Here is a 12,820-nt window from a genome sequence, read left to right on the forward strand (position 1 = left end):
GATGATGCTCAGGATAAGCGTTTGCACAGAGAGGACATCAATTACCCTGCATGCCACCAAACAAAATGAATTTCCACTTCTAAAATAAGAATCATTTTCTGTAACAATGGTTTCTATGAGAATAATTACAAAATGGGCAAGGACAATAAAATAGACCACTATAGATTCACACCCCTCATTAAAAGATCTCCCAGTGCTGCTCAACACTCTGCTGACAGATGATCCTGTTTTTGTTTCCATTTTAAAGTCTTCCGCTGTCTTTCCTGATGCTCCCATTTTTAACTGGAATAATACCCACTAACTAGGAACCAGAGTTGCTAAGAAAAATGCAAATAACTCATTTCATGAATACCTTTATTTCAGATACATGTCTTTGGGGCTGGAGGGATGGCTCAGCAGTTTGAAGAGCTAACTGCTCTTCCAGAGGACCCAAATGTAGGTCCTAGCATCCACACTGGAGGGCTCACAACAGCCTGTAATTCCAGCTCAGGGGACCTGACTCCTCTTCTGGCCTCTGGAGTAAGGCCCCCAACATGTGCGTGCACCGGCCCGCCCATACAAATAAAACAAACAAATAAATAACAAAAAAAAATCTTTAAAAATTTCCAGTGCTGAACACAAAAGTGGCTACTCAGAGTGCTTGTGACCTGGTTGTCCTTGTACATGCTGGCATTCTTGTACTTTGATCAGGCAGCCCCAGTGGAGCATCTCAGCTGAGAACAGCCTTTGTAAACTCTCTCTCTGGAGAGCCATGGGAAGGAACCCCAATACATGCTTTAAAATTCCAGTGGTGACTGGCAAGGATGTGTTCTAACCCATAAAATGACAAATGACAGTGTGGCTTTAACAGAGTCCAAGAAAAAGGCAGAGGCTAACGCTTTGCTGCAGTGGCAGCCACTGTGGTGTGTTCCAGGACCTCCCTCTGCCTGCAAGAGAGAGGAAAGATGAAGGAGTCAAGCCGGAAACGCAGAGAGCCTGCCCTGATGCTTCCCCTACAGGAAACGCTGGTGTGTGACGGCCCCTAACTTCCTGTCTTGGTGTTTTCTATCCTTTCCTCAGCCCACGCTTCTTCCCACCTTCCCCACCTTCATCCTGCCCCCTTCCTTTCCCGATCTATCCCTTCTCTCCTTTCTCTTCAATCCCCACTTTCCAGTTCCTCCTCCCCCTTCTCCCCTTACATCTTGATGACCTGTGCTTCCCCTCACCCTTGTTAACTCTAGTCCCTTCTCTTCTGAGCACATCTAAACATTTTAAAGATTTATATTTACTTTTATTTGTACAGATGAGGCACATGTGTGCAGGTACCTGAGGCGGCCAAAAGAACCTGGAACTAGAGTTACAAGTGATTCTGAGCTAACCCATGTGGGTGATGTGAACCAAACTCAGGTGCTAGATTCGTCTCTCTGGCTCTATAACCTTTTCTTTTTTGAAGGCTAAGTTTCAAGAAAGGATCTGAAAAGTCCACTCTGGAGTCCTCTAAGCATGAACCCCAATTTATAGGCATGTTGCTCTTTCCTCAGACCTGGAAAAAAAGGCTGAACTTGAGTTTCAACAAATACTGATCCTTCCTTTTTCTTTAGATAAAAATTGGGATGATCCCAAAACAATTCCTTCTGGAATGAATGTTCATCTTCTCCTCCCCAAATGTGCTCACCTTGTCAGTTGAACTAGATTGAGGGTAGAAAGTAAGACATGTGAACGTCTCTTCACTGAGAAGCATAGTTCGATTTAACATTTCATTTATTTGTTTGTTTCTATTTGCAAGGGTGTTTTGCCTGCATGTACGCTTGTGCATCATGTGCATGCCTGGTCTCCAGAGAGTCCAGAAGTATCAAATTCCTTGAGACTATAGTTGTAAACTATTGTGAGCCAACATGTGGTTGCTGGGATTTAAAGCCATGTCTTCTGGAAGAGCAGCCAGTGCTCTTAACTACTGAGCCATCTCTCCAGCCCCAGCATGTCTAACTCTTAAATATTCATTTTCTGAATAGTGGCCATCACCTATTCATAACGCAGTCTGTAAGGGCATGACAAACTATGGCATTTTAGTAAACTTGAAACACTAACAGTAGCAGTGTTTCCTGTGAAAATACTGCTCTCCATCTGCCAGAGTTTAAGCTGTAAAACCCCAACAACAATTGTGTGTTTTCTTCTGAGTCATCAGTTTTCTCTCTCTCCTGAAGATCTCTTTCTCCTATATACTGGCAATTTATAAATATTCTTCCCAGTAACTCTCAACTTACAGAAATCAAATGTTTCTGAGTGTGGGTCCTGGGGATTTGGTCCATACCTCAGAGAGAGACAGAGATAGGGAGGTAGAGAGACAGGTTTCCTGGCTTTGGGAAATAACCATAGTTTGTAGGGAACAATACCAGGGGTCAGGTTATTGGAGAATGTGCTTGGGGGGCTCTCAGAGTTAAAGGACCCTGGAACAAGGACTCTGCATTCTGCATAGAGTAATTCTCATAAATGAAGAGAGGTAGGAAAGGAGGGAATGAGGAGGAGGGTTAAATGGGGCATGCAGAAGGGAGCCTTGAGGTAAAGCAGGAGAAGTTGTTCTATGGCATGGTGAAGTGTTTGGCTTTTCTTCTTAAGGTATCACAAGATTTTAATCATGGGAAACATTTCATGGAGATTGTATTTGAGGGCAATTTCCCTGGTAGCTGGGAGAAGAAGCCAAGACACTGGCAAAGAGTCAACTGGTGTGATGTTAACTGACACATTGTAGTCTGTATCTGTTGGGGGATATTTGTACACAGCGTGAAGATGTGTCGCTGGGATTGGTTCAATAAAGAGCAGAATGGCCAATAGCTAGGCAGGAAGACGTTAGGCAGGACTTCTTGGGACAGAGAGGACTCTGGAAAATGGAAGGCAGAGTCGCCAGCCAGACATGGAGAGGAAACAGGAGGTGCAAGATGGAAGAGAGGTAATGCCCCATGATAGAATGTAGGTTAATATAAATGGGTTAATTTAAGTTATAAGAGCTAGTTAGGAACAAGCCTAAGGCATAGGCTGAGCTTTCATAATTAATAAAAAAAATCTCCGTGTTGTTATTTGTGATCTGGTGGCCCAAAGAAAAATCCAACTGCGTACATCTCTTCAAACCCCCAATTCCCTCCATGCACTAGCTTCTAGTATGCTTCACCCAACAAAGCAAAATAGGGGAGTCTAAGCCTTTTGAAGTCAACTCCTTTAGAGTTCCCAGCATCTTCCTATAACTGGAACCAGCTTGGTGGATTAGTCTGTATAGTTATCCTGAGCCCTGTGCTCACAGAGTCCTCCCTGTCCTTGGCTGAGTGCTCTTTTGCCTCCATCTTGAATTCTTACACTTTGGAATGAGTGCCTTTTGTTCTCAGCTTACAGCGAACTTCACCCTTCGTGTAGAAAGGGTCCTGCTTGCAGCCATTTATAAGTCATAGTTCACCAATAATTCTTGAAACAGAAGAATGGCTTGAGAATTATTAGGAGATTTTTTTCGAGATTAATAAAGACTATCATGAGCCTTTCCATAAAGAGAGCAGTGCCAGTCTCTCCTGAGGGCAGAGAGACACTCTTCCTGAGCCCAGGCTGACATGTTTCTCACTGGCTGTTCTGCTACACAATGTCTGGACCATGGCCAGAAGCAGAATGGGAGAGGATGAAAGCATCCTTGACTTTTGCAGAGTTAAACACTTGGAGAGACTTCAGGAGAAAAGTACTTGGTTAAAGATAAAGGTAGCTGGCCAGTGTGAGCTCCCAGCCTGTTGCCTGCTTCTCCTTATTTTCATAGTTCTTAGCATGTTTATTCTCTCCTTTCTCAGTGGCCAAAGGACAAGTTTAAATTTCTGATTTCCTCTGGGGACCCTGAGAGAGGCAAGAGGCACCAAATACAGGAAATCATGTGGAGAGAATCTCTCATTTATTACAGTCCCCAGATTACTTCCCTTCCTCAGCCTCCGCCTCCACCTCCAGCCACACGGTGCCTCCCAGTTTCTTCCTGCACTGAGGAACAGCCCACAGTTCACCTCTGCCCTGAGGTCTGGAAGCCTGCGGGAGCCTGAAGGCTGATCTGGAGAAACTCAACCCTTCTCAGGTTACTTGAATGAATGGGACGTCCTTAAGTTTCACCTCCCCTCAGAGGTCTGGGGCTGATCTTTCATACAGGAGTAAATGTGAAGAGGCTGCCTACTGCTGAAGAGAAAGGTAGGTGTCTGTGGTTTGTTGTTGTTGTTGTTGGGTTTTTTTTGGTTTTTTTTTGTCTCCTTGGATGTGAGACTAGCTCCTCTAAAGCAGATAGATGGTGTCTGTCGACCCAGCACTCCGCTGCGCTGCCCGTGCTCAACTTGTGTGCCTTGTGGAGATCCGCTGAGTTACAAGATTGTGTGGGTAAATAGTGGCAGGCAGAGGAATTGTGGTTGGTTGTTCTGAGTTCCTGTGTCTTTGGCTAGAGAATAGTGACCAACATAGTTCATGAAACACAAAGCCTGGTTCTTGTTTTCTTTGGAGGAACATCTCATTAGGGTTGTGTGTTTTGGCTTCTGTGTCATGGAAGGGGAAATATTTATGCTCTGATTTGCCTTTCCCCCCACTGTGCAGACCTTTACCATGATTATTTTAATTAGTTTTCAAGTTAGAAATAAATCAAGGTGGATAGAGAAGAAGGTGTTTCTCGTTTACATAACCATGCTTTTTATTTATTTTTTAAATAGACATGTTGTTCAGGGATTTGGTGGGCATCTGTGTCGTTTTCCAGAACTTTCTTGCTCTCCCTGAGATTTCCTGAGATACGTATCCAATGATAAATGCAAAGCCTGGCTTTACCTGTTTGGTGTGGAAATCCCTTGCAGGCACGACGCTCGTCCTTTCCCTGGCCACCTTGGCTGGATGTCAGTGGGGTTCAAGAGGATGCAGCTGAGACCCAGAGGAAGGCGAGGTAGATTCAGTTCACGGAGTTCTGAATTGGGTGGGGTGTGCTTGTGCTTTATTGTTTCACAACCCCCTCATCACCAGGTTTTCCTTGAGGAGAGATATTTGTCCTGACTTCCAAGGCCATGCTGAACTCTTTCCCCTAGCGTACTTGGTTTAGATGCTCTCATTTATTTATTTATTTGACACTGCATACTTAGCTTTGGTATTGCCTTTCTCCATTCATCCTCCATATCCTGCTACAGAGTTCTTGGCAAAATGTAATTGTGATTTTGAGGTTCTCCTCCTGAGCTTTATCTAATTAATATACACACCCCGCCGCCTGCAGCTCTGCTACCTAAGGGGCCCCAGGGACCCTTTGTATCAGGCATCACTAAGGACTCCTTGGAAATGCAAACCCCCTTCTCCTCCCTAGACTGAGTCTGTACTTCATCCAGGTTCCTGGGTGGGTGACATGTGTAATAAATCTTGCCAGATCCTGCCTGCAGTGAGGGCGGATGGCTCTTTCCAGGTCTGCTCCATAACTCCCTGCCAGCCTCGCCTCTCACCACCTGACTTCCCAACTCTACCTAGTACCACTTCCCTGGTCCTGGTGTCACTCTGCTGCCCACCTATGTCTGGGGGTGTTGCTGTCTCTGCCTAGATACCTCCATTCAGCTTCTTCCCGGTTACCCGTTACAGCCTTACCTTACTTACTCTCAGGCCCCCATATTCAGTTCACCCCTCTACCAAGCACCCTGGGTCTGTGATTTTTATGGCACACAAATTATGGTTGCTATGGGTTTTCTCATCCTTGACTACACTCTGGTGCTTTATTTCTGAATCCACAGCACTGGACAAGACATCTGGCAAACCGCTCGTCTCAGTATTATCTGAGTTCCTGAGTGAATGAATGGAGGAAGGAACAAATGAATGTGTGTGCTAGCAGAATAATTTAAATTAACAGTCAGAATGAGACGTATAGGTAGATGTTTTTTCCAGGAAGACTGCCAATGTCTATAACATCTTCCCATTCTTTGATCTGAGACTTTGCTGGATTCAGTTATTTGACGAGTGTTTTGAGGATCTACTGTGTGCCATGCGTTTTTGAAAGTCTCTGCATCTCTCAGGATCGCTAGCCTCTCTGGTTAGGTTCTTCCTCATCCCTGCCCTCCACTCTTTACCGCACTGAGTCAGAACTTTACTCTCTCGCCGTGTGCAGGGAACACCTTCCACCTAGCAGGCAGCCGGCAGTGCAAGAGGAACATGATGACAAATGAGAGGATGTGAACCTGAGCAGGGGAAATTTCAGCATCCTCCCTCCCAACCCCTCACCCCTGCACCCTCCAAAATGAAAAGAAAGAAAGAAAAGAAACTGGGAAAACAAAAAGACCTGGTGCCTCATCAGTGTTAACATATGCAAGTAAGGGCGTCGGGAACTTTAAGACAGAAAGCAGAAAGACTCGTGCTGTGTTCTGGGGTCTCTAGCTGTAACCCCTGTACCTGTGGCTGTCTTGCCGGGTAACTTTGGGTCTACGACCTTTCTCTAAGCCTTTGATTTTCTACAGTGGCGAACAGGGAAGCTTTGGTGTCACTCGGTGTACGGAGGTCGGGGTGTCTCTGCTCACATTGGCTCGTGATAATGGTTTATGGGTCCCAGGCTAGTCTTGAACCACGTAGCCAGGAATGACCTTGAATTTCTGATGCCCCTGCTTCCATTTCCAAGTCTTGGGCTTTCATGTCTGCCCTTATCATACCCAGTTTATGCTGTACCAGAGATGGAACCAGGGCTCATGCATGCCAGGCAAGCCCACTACCAACTGAGCTACACCCCCATCTCTCACAATCATGTGAAGGGCGATGAGCTGTTGGTTTCTGAGGCAAAGTCACAAAGAGACCCTAAGGAAGTCATTCTGTCCCTCTGCCTTTAACCCCAGCCATAGATGTCCACGCTGCCCTTTGGAACCTTTTCCTGAGGCACCGCATAGCAGCAGATACAAGGGAGCTGCAGGAAAAACAGCACCATCTACGTGTGTCCAGACCCGGCCACTAGACTTAGGGTGACGCAAGCTGCCTTATCCGGTGACATCTTTCCCTGTCTTTTAACCTTCTTTTTCTTGACCCTCTACCACTGGATATTTCCCAGTAAATACCCCCTGGACATCCCGAATTCTTTCTTACTTCCTGTTGCTCACACTGCTTTGCCTCTCACTCACTGCCCTTTCCGTACAACAGCCCTTGGAGTCATTTCCCAACTACTCAGATTTGCGCTCGTCTCTATAGATATGATAAGCAATAGTTTTGGCTGTAAAAAGGGATGTTAACCCGCATGGGAGGGGTCTAGTGAACGGGCGTACATAGATTATGTCTGAAACCTTGGTTTATAGAATACGATCGATCTCTCTCTTCCCTCCTTCTCTCCCTCTCTCTCTTCTTCCCTCTCACCCCCTTCCTTTCCCTTCTTCCTTCTCACCCTCCTCCTCCACCACCCTTTCTGGAGACAGGGCTGCATGCTGCCCAGGCTGGCCCCCATCTTAATATATAGACGAGGCGGGAAGATCCTTGACCTCTCGGTCCTCCTCTCTCTCTAAGTGCTGGGATTCCCGTTGAACGGCACCTCACCTAGCTGACCATTTCTTTTTTATTTTTATTCTTATTTTTATTTATTTATTTATTTATTTATTTATTTATTTATTTATTTATTTATTTATTTATTTATTTATTTATTTGGTTTTTCGAGACAGGGTTTCTCTGTGCAGCTTTGCGCCTTTCCTGGAACTCACTTGGTAGCCCAGACTGGCCTCGAACTCACAGAGATCCGCCTGGCTCTGCCTCCCAAGGGCTGGGATTAAAGGCGTGCGTCACCACCGCCCGGCCTCCATTTCTTTTTTAATCGGAGCCTGCTGCGGGGTAACAAGAGGCCAAGCCAGTTTCAAATTCCTTGTTGTTAATTCCTTGAGTAAGTAACTGTACCTTGCTAAATCTTGATTTTGTTTCTGAAAATATGTACTAACGCACAAGGTGACGGCTGGAACGAGTGGCTTGGCTGAACTACCCCGGCAGAGCTGGGGAGATGGTTCAACGGCTAAAATGCTTGCCTCGTAGACCTGAGAACCGGGATTCGCAAGGCTATCTATCACCTACGAAAAGCCAGGTGTGGCAGTGCACATCTGTAATCTTAGTTCTGCGGGGAAGGGGAGGCACAGAAACACGTGGATTTCCAGAGCTTTCTGCCCCCCAATCCAATCTAATCAATGAGCTGACCTCTGGTGTCTGTGAGCGTGCGAATACACCCAGTCACACTGGATAAGAGCTGTCCCAGATCCTAAAAGGGCTATCCCAAGATGGGGAAAGTGAGAAAAGGGTCACCTGTAGAGTAGCAGAAGAACACGCAGGTATATTTGAAAGAAGAGCTACGCATTGTAACATGTAAAGTTTGCCTGCGATTACTTAAAGGTCTCTGGTGCGGAAAAAGAGAAGGCCCCCAGATTATGGAATAGAAATCATAGGGTAAAAGATTTCAACCCAGTTTGCGGAAGGATTTACCCACCATCAGAATTGTCTAAAAATGGGTGAGTTGTCCTGCGGGGGTGGGGAACACCCTGTCCTGGGCAGCATTCCAGCACCCCAGGAGACCAGTGGCCAGGGTGTTCCCGAAGGCATGACTGACTGGGTGGGGTCTGAGCGATGACCTCGAAGGTCCCTTCCCTCTCTTGAGAATCTCATGATGTCAGTGCCCTAATCCAAGCCACCAGATAGAGAACTGAAAAAAAAAAATCGCTAGCCTGGAGTGACGTGAGCTGACTTCTCACTTGCCAGCCGTAGCTTTTGGCTGCAGTAATTTAAAAATAGGATCCTGGCAACAACAGATTAAGTCGTATTTCCAGGAAAACGGTACAGAAAAAGAAATGAGAACAAAGAGGGGACTATTTCACCCCAAACCACTCTCGGGTCACTCTGGAACTTGACTGTGGCTTGGTCCTTGTGTTACAAACGCATTCTTATTTGGTGGGAAACCGCTGTGTTTGGAGGCATTTTCAATCAACATAGAATCAGACAGCTATCTCTCAGTCCTGAAACAGGAGTCCTACATGGATGTACATACAGGCTAAGGTTCCTTCGTCACTCAGAAACCTAACTGAGACATACTGAAGCTAAATAGTTCCACACTGCTCTCATGCCGTGAGTCTGGTGTCTGACCCCTAGGGAGAGAAGAGAGCTAGCTGGGGGTGGGGGTGGGGTGAGGTGGGGGTGGGGTGAGGTGGGGTGGGGCTGCCTTCTCTAATGTCAAGTTCTCCAGCCTTCCACCCACCTTTTCTTCTGGTAAAAATGACTACATTGATCACAGCCTCTACCAGCTGATAACTTGGAGATCCCTAGAGCTGTGAGAATCAGCTTTAGTGGGCTCAGGCTATCTAAACTTCTCAGCTAATACTTGGTTCTTCATAGACGCAGGAGAACTGGCCATTCTTGCGATCTGCTTAGGACCCTCACATCCTTCTAATGATGCTGGGCTGCATTCCAGCACGCCTTTGCTTCCTTCAGCCTCACACTGAAATCCCAGGAAAGGAAAAAAACCATCAACTGTCCTTCCTACAGAAAAGGCTGCAGTTTTTTTTTGCAGAAACAGAGGCATGATATAGTTTATTCTGCAGGTTTACCAAGGTTGGCTTTCTTAAAAACAGCTATATAATAAAAACTCCCTTTGAAATATAATCAACAGTGCAGGGCCGCATTATAGAACCTTTGCAGACCGGTGTGTTTATTTTTAGATGCCCTTTGGCTACACAGCATAGCAAAGCAACTGTCTAATGTCCAAAGCATGGCCCTGGGAATTTCCTTTAACAAGGCTGTGCTTCCGTCCATTGTTGCAGTACAGAGGGCAGAAGGAGGCTTGAGTGGAGATCCTGGTAACCCCACCTAGAGGGAAACATAGAAGCTGTCATCCCTTTCAGTCAACTCAATGGGATCCTGAGTGCAGGGGGTCAAGATGGAGGTCGTCCTCCACTCTGGGCAAATGCAAATGAGGAGACAGGTCTGATTGTTTCATCTAAAAATATCTCAGACACCAGTGACGGCAATTCAACAATAAAAGGTCTGCTTTCTATCTGCAGCGAAGGATAGACCCCTGCCCGGTGATGGGTGCTGGATTCTGATGGAGTTTTGATAAAGGGGTGGGATTTGAGGAGACAGGTTGAATTGTATAACAAAGGGGCTTTTAAGCACATTACAGTAGAAAGAAAATCGTAAGAGCACACACACAGCCCCAACATGCATGTGCAGGCACTTGCCAATGCAAGCACCAAGTCCTTGAATCACCCAGAATTTTGTAATTATTGTAGGCTTTGATTTGTTCATCTGCAAGGTAGACATCAAAGGTCTCATAGTTTATTAGTTTGGAGATAAACAAGCTACTATATTGCAAATTACCAGAGCCTAACTAGACTTTTGCTTACGGTTTTACAGTATGATTCTACTTTGCTAGAAGTTCCTTTTAAGTCATTCCTATCAAAGTACTTAACAACCAGTTTCCAACACTGTTTTTCTGTTTGCCTTTTTCTCTAGTGTAGGCAAAGAAGCCCAGAATGCCACTTAAGCTGGGTATGAAGGCACACACTTTTAATCTTGGTGCTAGGGAAGCTAAGGTCAGAGTTCAAAGGCAGCCTGGCTATAGAGAAAGTTCTAGAATACCCTGAGCTACATGGTGAGATCTTTCCCCAAAACCTCCTAAAACTGGCTATGCTGATAGCTTCAGTAAGTGATGTGCTTGCAAGCATGAAAACACACACACACACACACACACACACACACACACACACACACACACGCACGCACGCACACGCACACAAACTCTGAAATTAAAACATAAGCTTCTTTCACTTCACTGTCCATTATGTTTTAATCACTCCCTGCACACTCCCGAGGAAGGTCTGCACAGCATTGTTTAAAGGTTCAGTGCCCCCCCGCTTGTGTCTGAGGGTCTCACGGGAAAGGAAAAGGTGGGTCTCAGGTCTACATGCAACATTCCACACCTGCCCTGCCCTGTGTCCACCTGTGATCCTAATTCCAGGGGTTCAAGGCCCAGCCCCAGCACAGTCAAAGGCTCAGGGAGCAGAGGGGACCTGCATGTAGAAAGAGCAGCTGAGTGGGCCTTGTCAGCAGGTGGCGGCTATCCGGGCCCTTCCAGGTCCCCAGATGCAGCCCTGTGGTGAGAATCCAAGGATGCGGGTAAAAATGCCGTTCTGGATTGTTTTGTGGTCGAGTGTTTATTATCACACCCCTCAGGGGGTCACAAGGCAGGTTGTGAAGGTCCGTGTGAGGCCTGGGAATTTCCTTCCATGGAAGCTACGCTTCCTGTCTTTGTTGTTCCTCAAAGGACAAGTGGAGACATTACTAGAGATGCCTACTTAACCCTCTCCCGCTGATGCCCCGTGGCTCCTCAGAGCTGAAAAAAAACACACTGGAAAGTAAAAAGATCTCTGCTTTTCAGCTGTGTGTGTGCTCCTGCAACATGCCTGTGCCTGTGCATGCATGTCTGTGTACTTGTGTGTGCATACCCATGTGTCAATGGAGAAGAAAAATGTGTAATACATTCCAGTAAACCAATTTTCATTCACAGTTATATTCATGCCCCTATCATTGCCTAGAAGTCATAAAATGACTACTTTCTTTACCATAATATACATTTCTATTAAAAATTCTAATTCACTTTCAGTTCTTTGTCACTTAATAGTTGAGTGCCCCACCTTGTAGTGTATTTATAAAGCAGAGCCATGAGAAGTTGAAAGATCTTTTCATTGGATAACAATGATTTATCGAACATCCTTCTACAACACTGTTAAGTACAAAGGCGATGCAGATGTTCTAGAAAATTCTAGAGCACTTACATATGTGCAGGCACACACTTTCAGGCATGATGAGGGTGCAAAGAAGTCAGACAGTTGTCTGGACTAAGGACAGCAAGGATTAGAAGGCCTTGAGTCCTCATCTTGCCTGAGACTCCTTTGTAGTTCCTAGAAACACTGTCCAGAATTTTCTAAGTACGAGGACAGTGAGTGTTCATGGGCCCCTCCTCTCATCTGTACACACGCATGCAAACACAGCTTGCGCTAGGGAGGATGGTTCGAAACAGCCCCCTGTCCCCAACTCTAACCAAAATTACAATTCTGGTCATTTCCACCCTGACTCTCCATCTTGTTTACATAGTGGAAATGACTGACAATGTGGCTGTCGTTGTTTACATAGTAGAAGTGACTGACAGTGTGGCTGTCGTGCTGTGTTCTGATTTTCATTCGGGAGCATTTGAGCATGCGTTCTGCCGCATGTTTACTCTCCTTGTGAAGAGAGAAAAGCCGCACCAGAGAGTGGTTTGCAGAGGCTGTCCAAGGGAGGAGCACGGTGATCATAGAGAAAGAGTGTGAACACTGAGTCAGTGCTCTGTCTGACCTCCTTTCTCCTAAGAGTAAGAATGAAGACCCGTCTGAGAGGACACGGGCGTCCCCAACTATGGGTTATGGATAGGGTCCTACGGCCTCTGTTGGGTTGGGATCCTACAGCCTCTGTTGGGTTGGGATCCCACGGCCTCTGTTGGGTTGGGATCCCATGGCCTCTGTTGGGCTGTCAGCAGAAAGTATGTGCGTTGCTGTTTTTATGAACTTAATCTCTTTACAGTACTGATTTGTGTGCATGCTCTTACATGTATAGGTGCATGTATGTGTACAGGTGTGCGTGTGTGTTTGCAGGTGCATGTGTCAGCATGCCTGTGCAATCCAGAGTTTGACATTAAGAGTCTTCCTCCATCTCTTTCCACCTTAGTTTTGGAGACAAGGTCTGTCACTGAACCTCATTGTAATTAACCTTGACTGTCTAGCCAATCAGATCTATGGATTGCCCTGTCTCTGCCTCCTCTCTGCAATCAGCACTGGGATTACAGCTG

General features: G+C 46.1%; 1 protein-coding gene and 1 non-coding gene across 2 annotated transcripts in view; one reads left to right on the top strand and one right to left on the bottom strand.

Annotated features, from left to right (window-relative positions):
• Positions 1–1,595: 1,595 nt before the first annotated feature.
• LOC128115101 (small nucleolar RNA SNORD22) lies at positions 1,596–1,715 on the bottom strand. Its single transcript, XR_008219996.1, has one exon. It is a non-coding gene; the product is annotated as a small nucleolar RNA SNORD22 (small nucleolar RNA).
• Positions 1,716–4,008: 2,293 nt separating this feature from the next.
• The window catches only part of Adgrf5 (adhesion G protein-coupled receptor F5), a 97,108-nt gene continuing 88,296 nt past the window's right edge, over positions 4,009–12,820 (top strand). The window contains exon 1 of the mRNA XM_052745385.1: positions 4,009–4,182. The gene's annotated coding sequence lies outside the window, so the exon portion shown is untranslated. The remainder of the gene's footprint in view (positions 4,183–12,820) is intronic.

This window comes from Peromyscus californicus, unplaced genomic scaffold (genome assembly GCF_007827085.1).
Source record: "Peromyscus californicus insignis strain IS unplaced genomic scaffold, ASM782708v3 Scaffold_19__1_contigs__length_69161282, whole genome shotgun sequence".
NCBI lineage: Eukaryota > Metazoa > Chordata > Mammalia > Rodentia > Cricetidae > Peromyscus > Peromyscus californicus.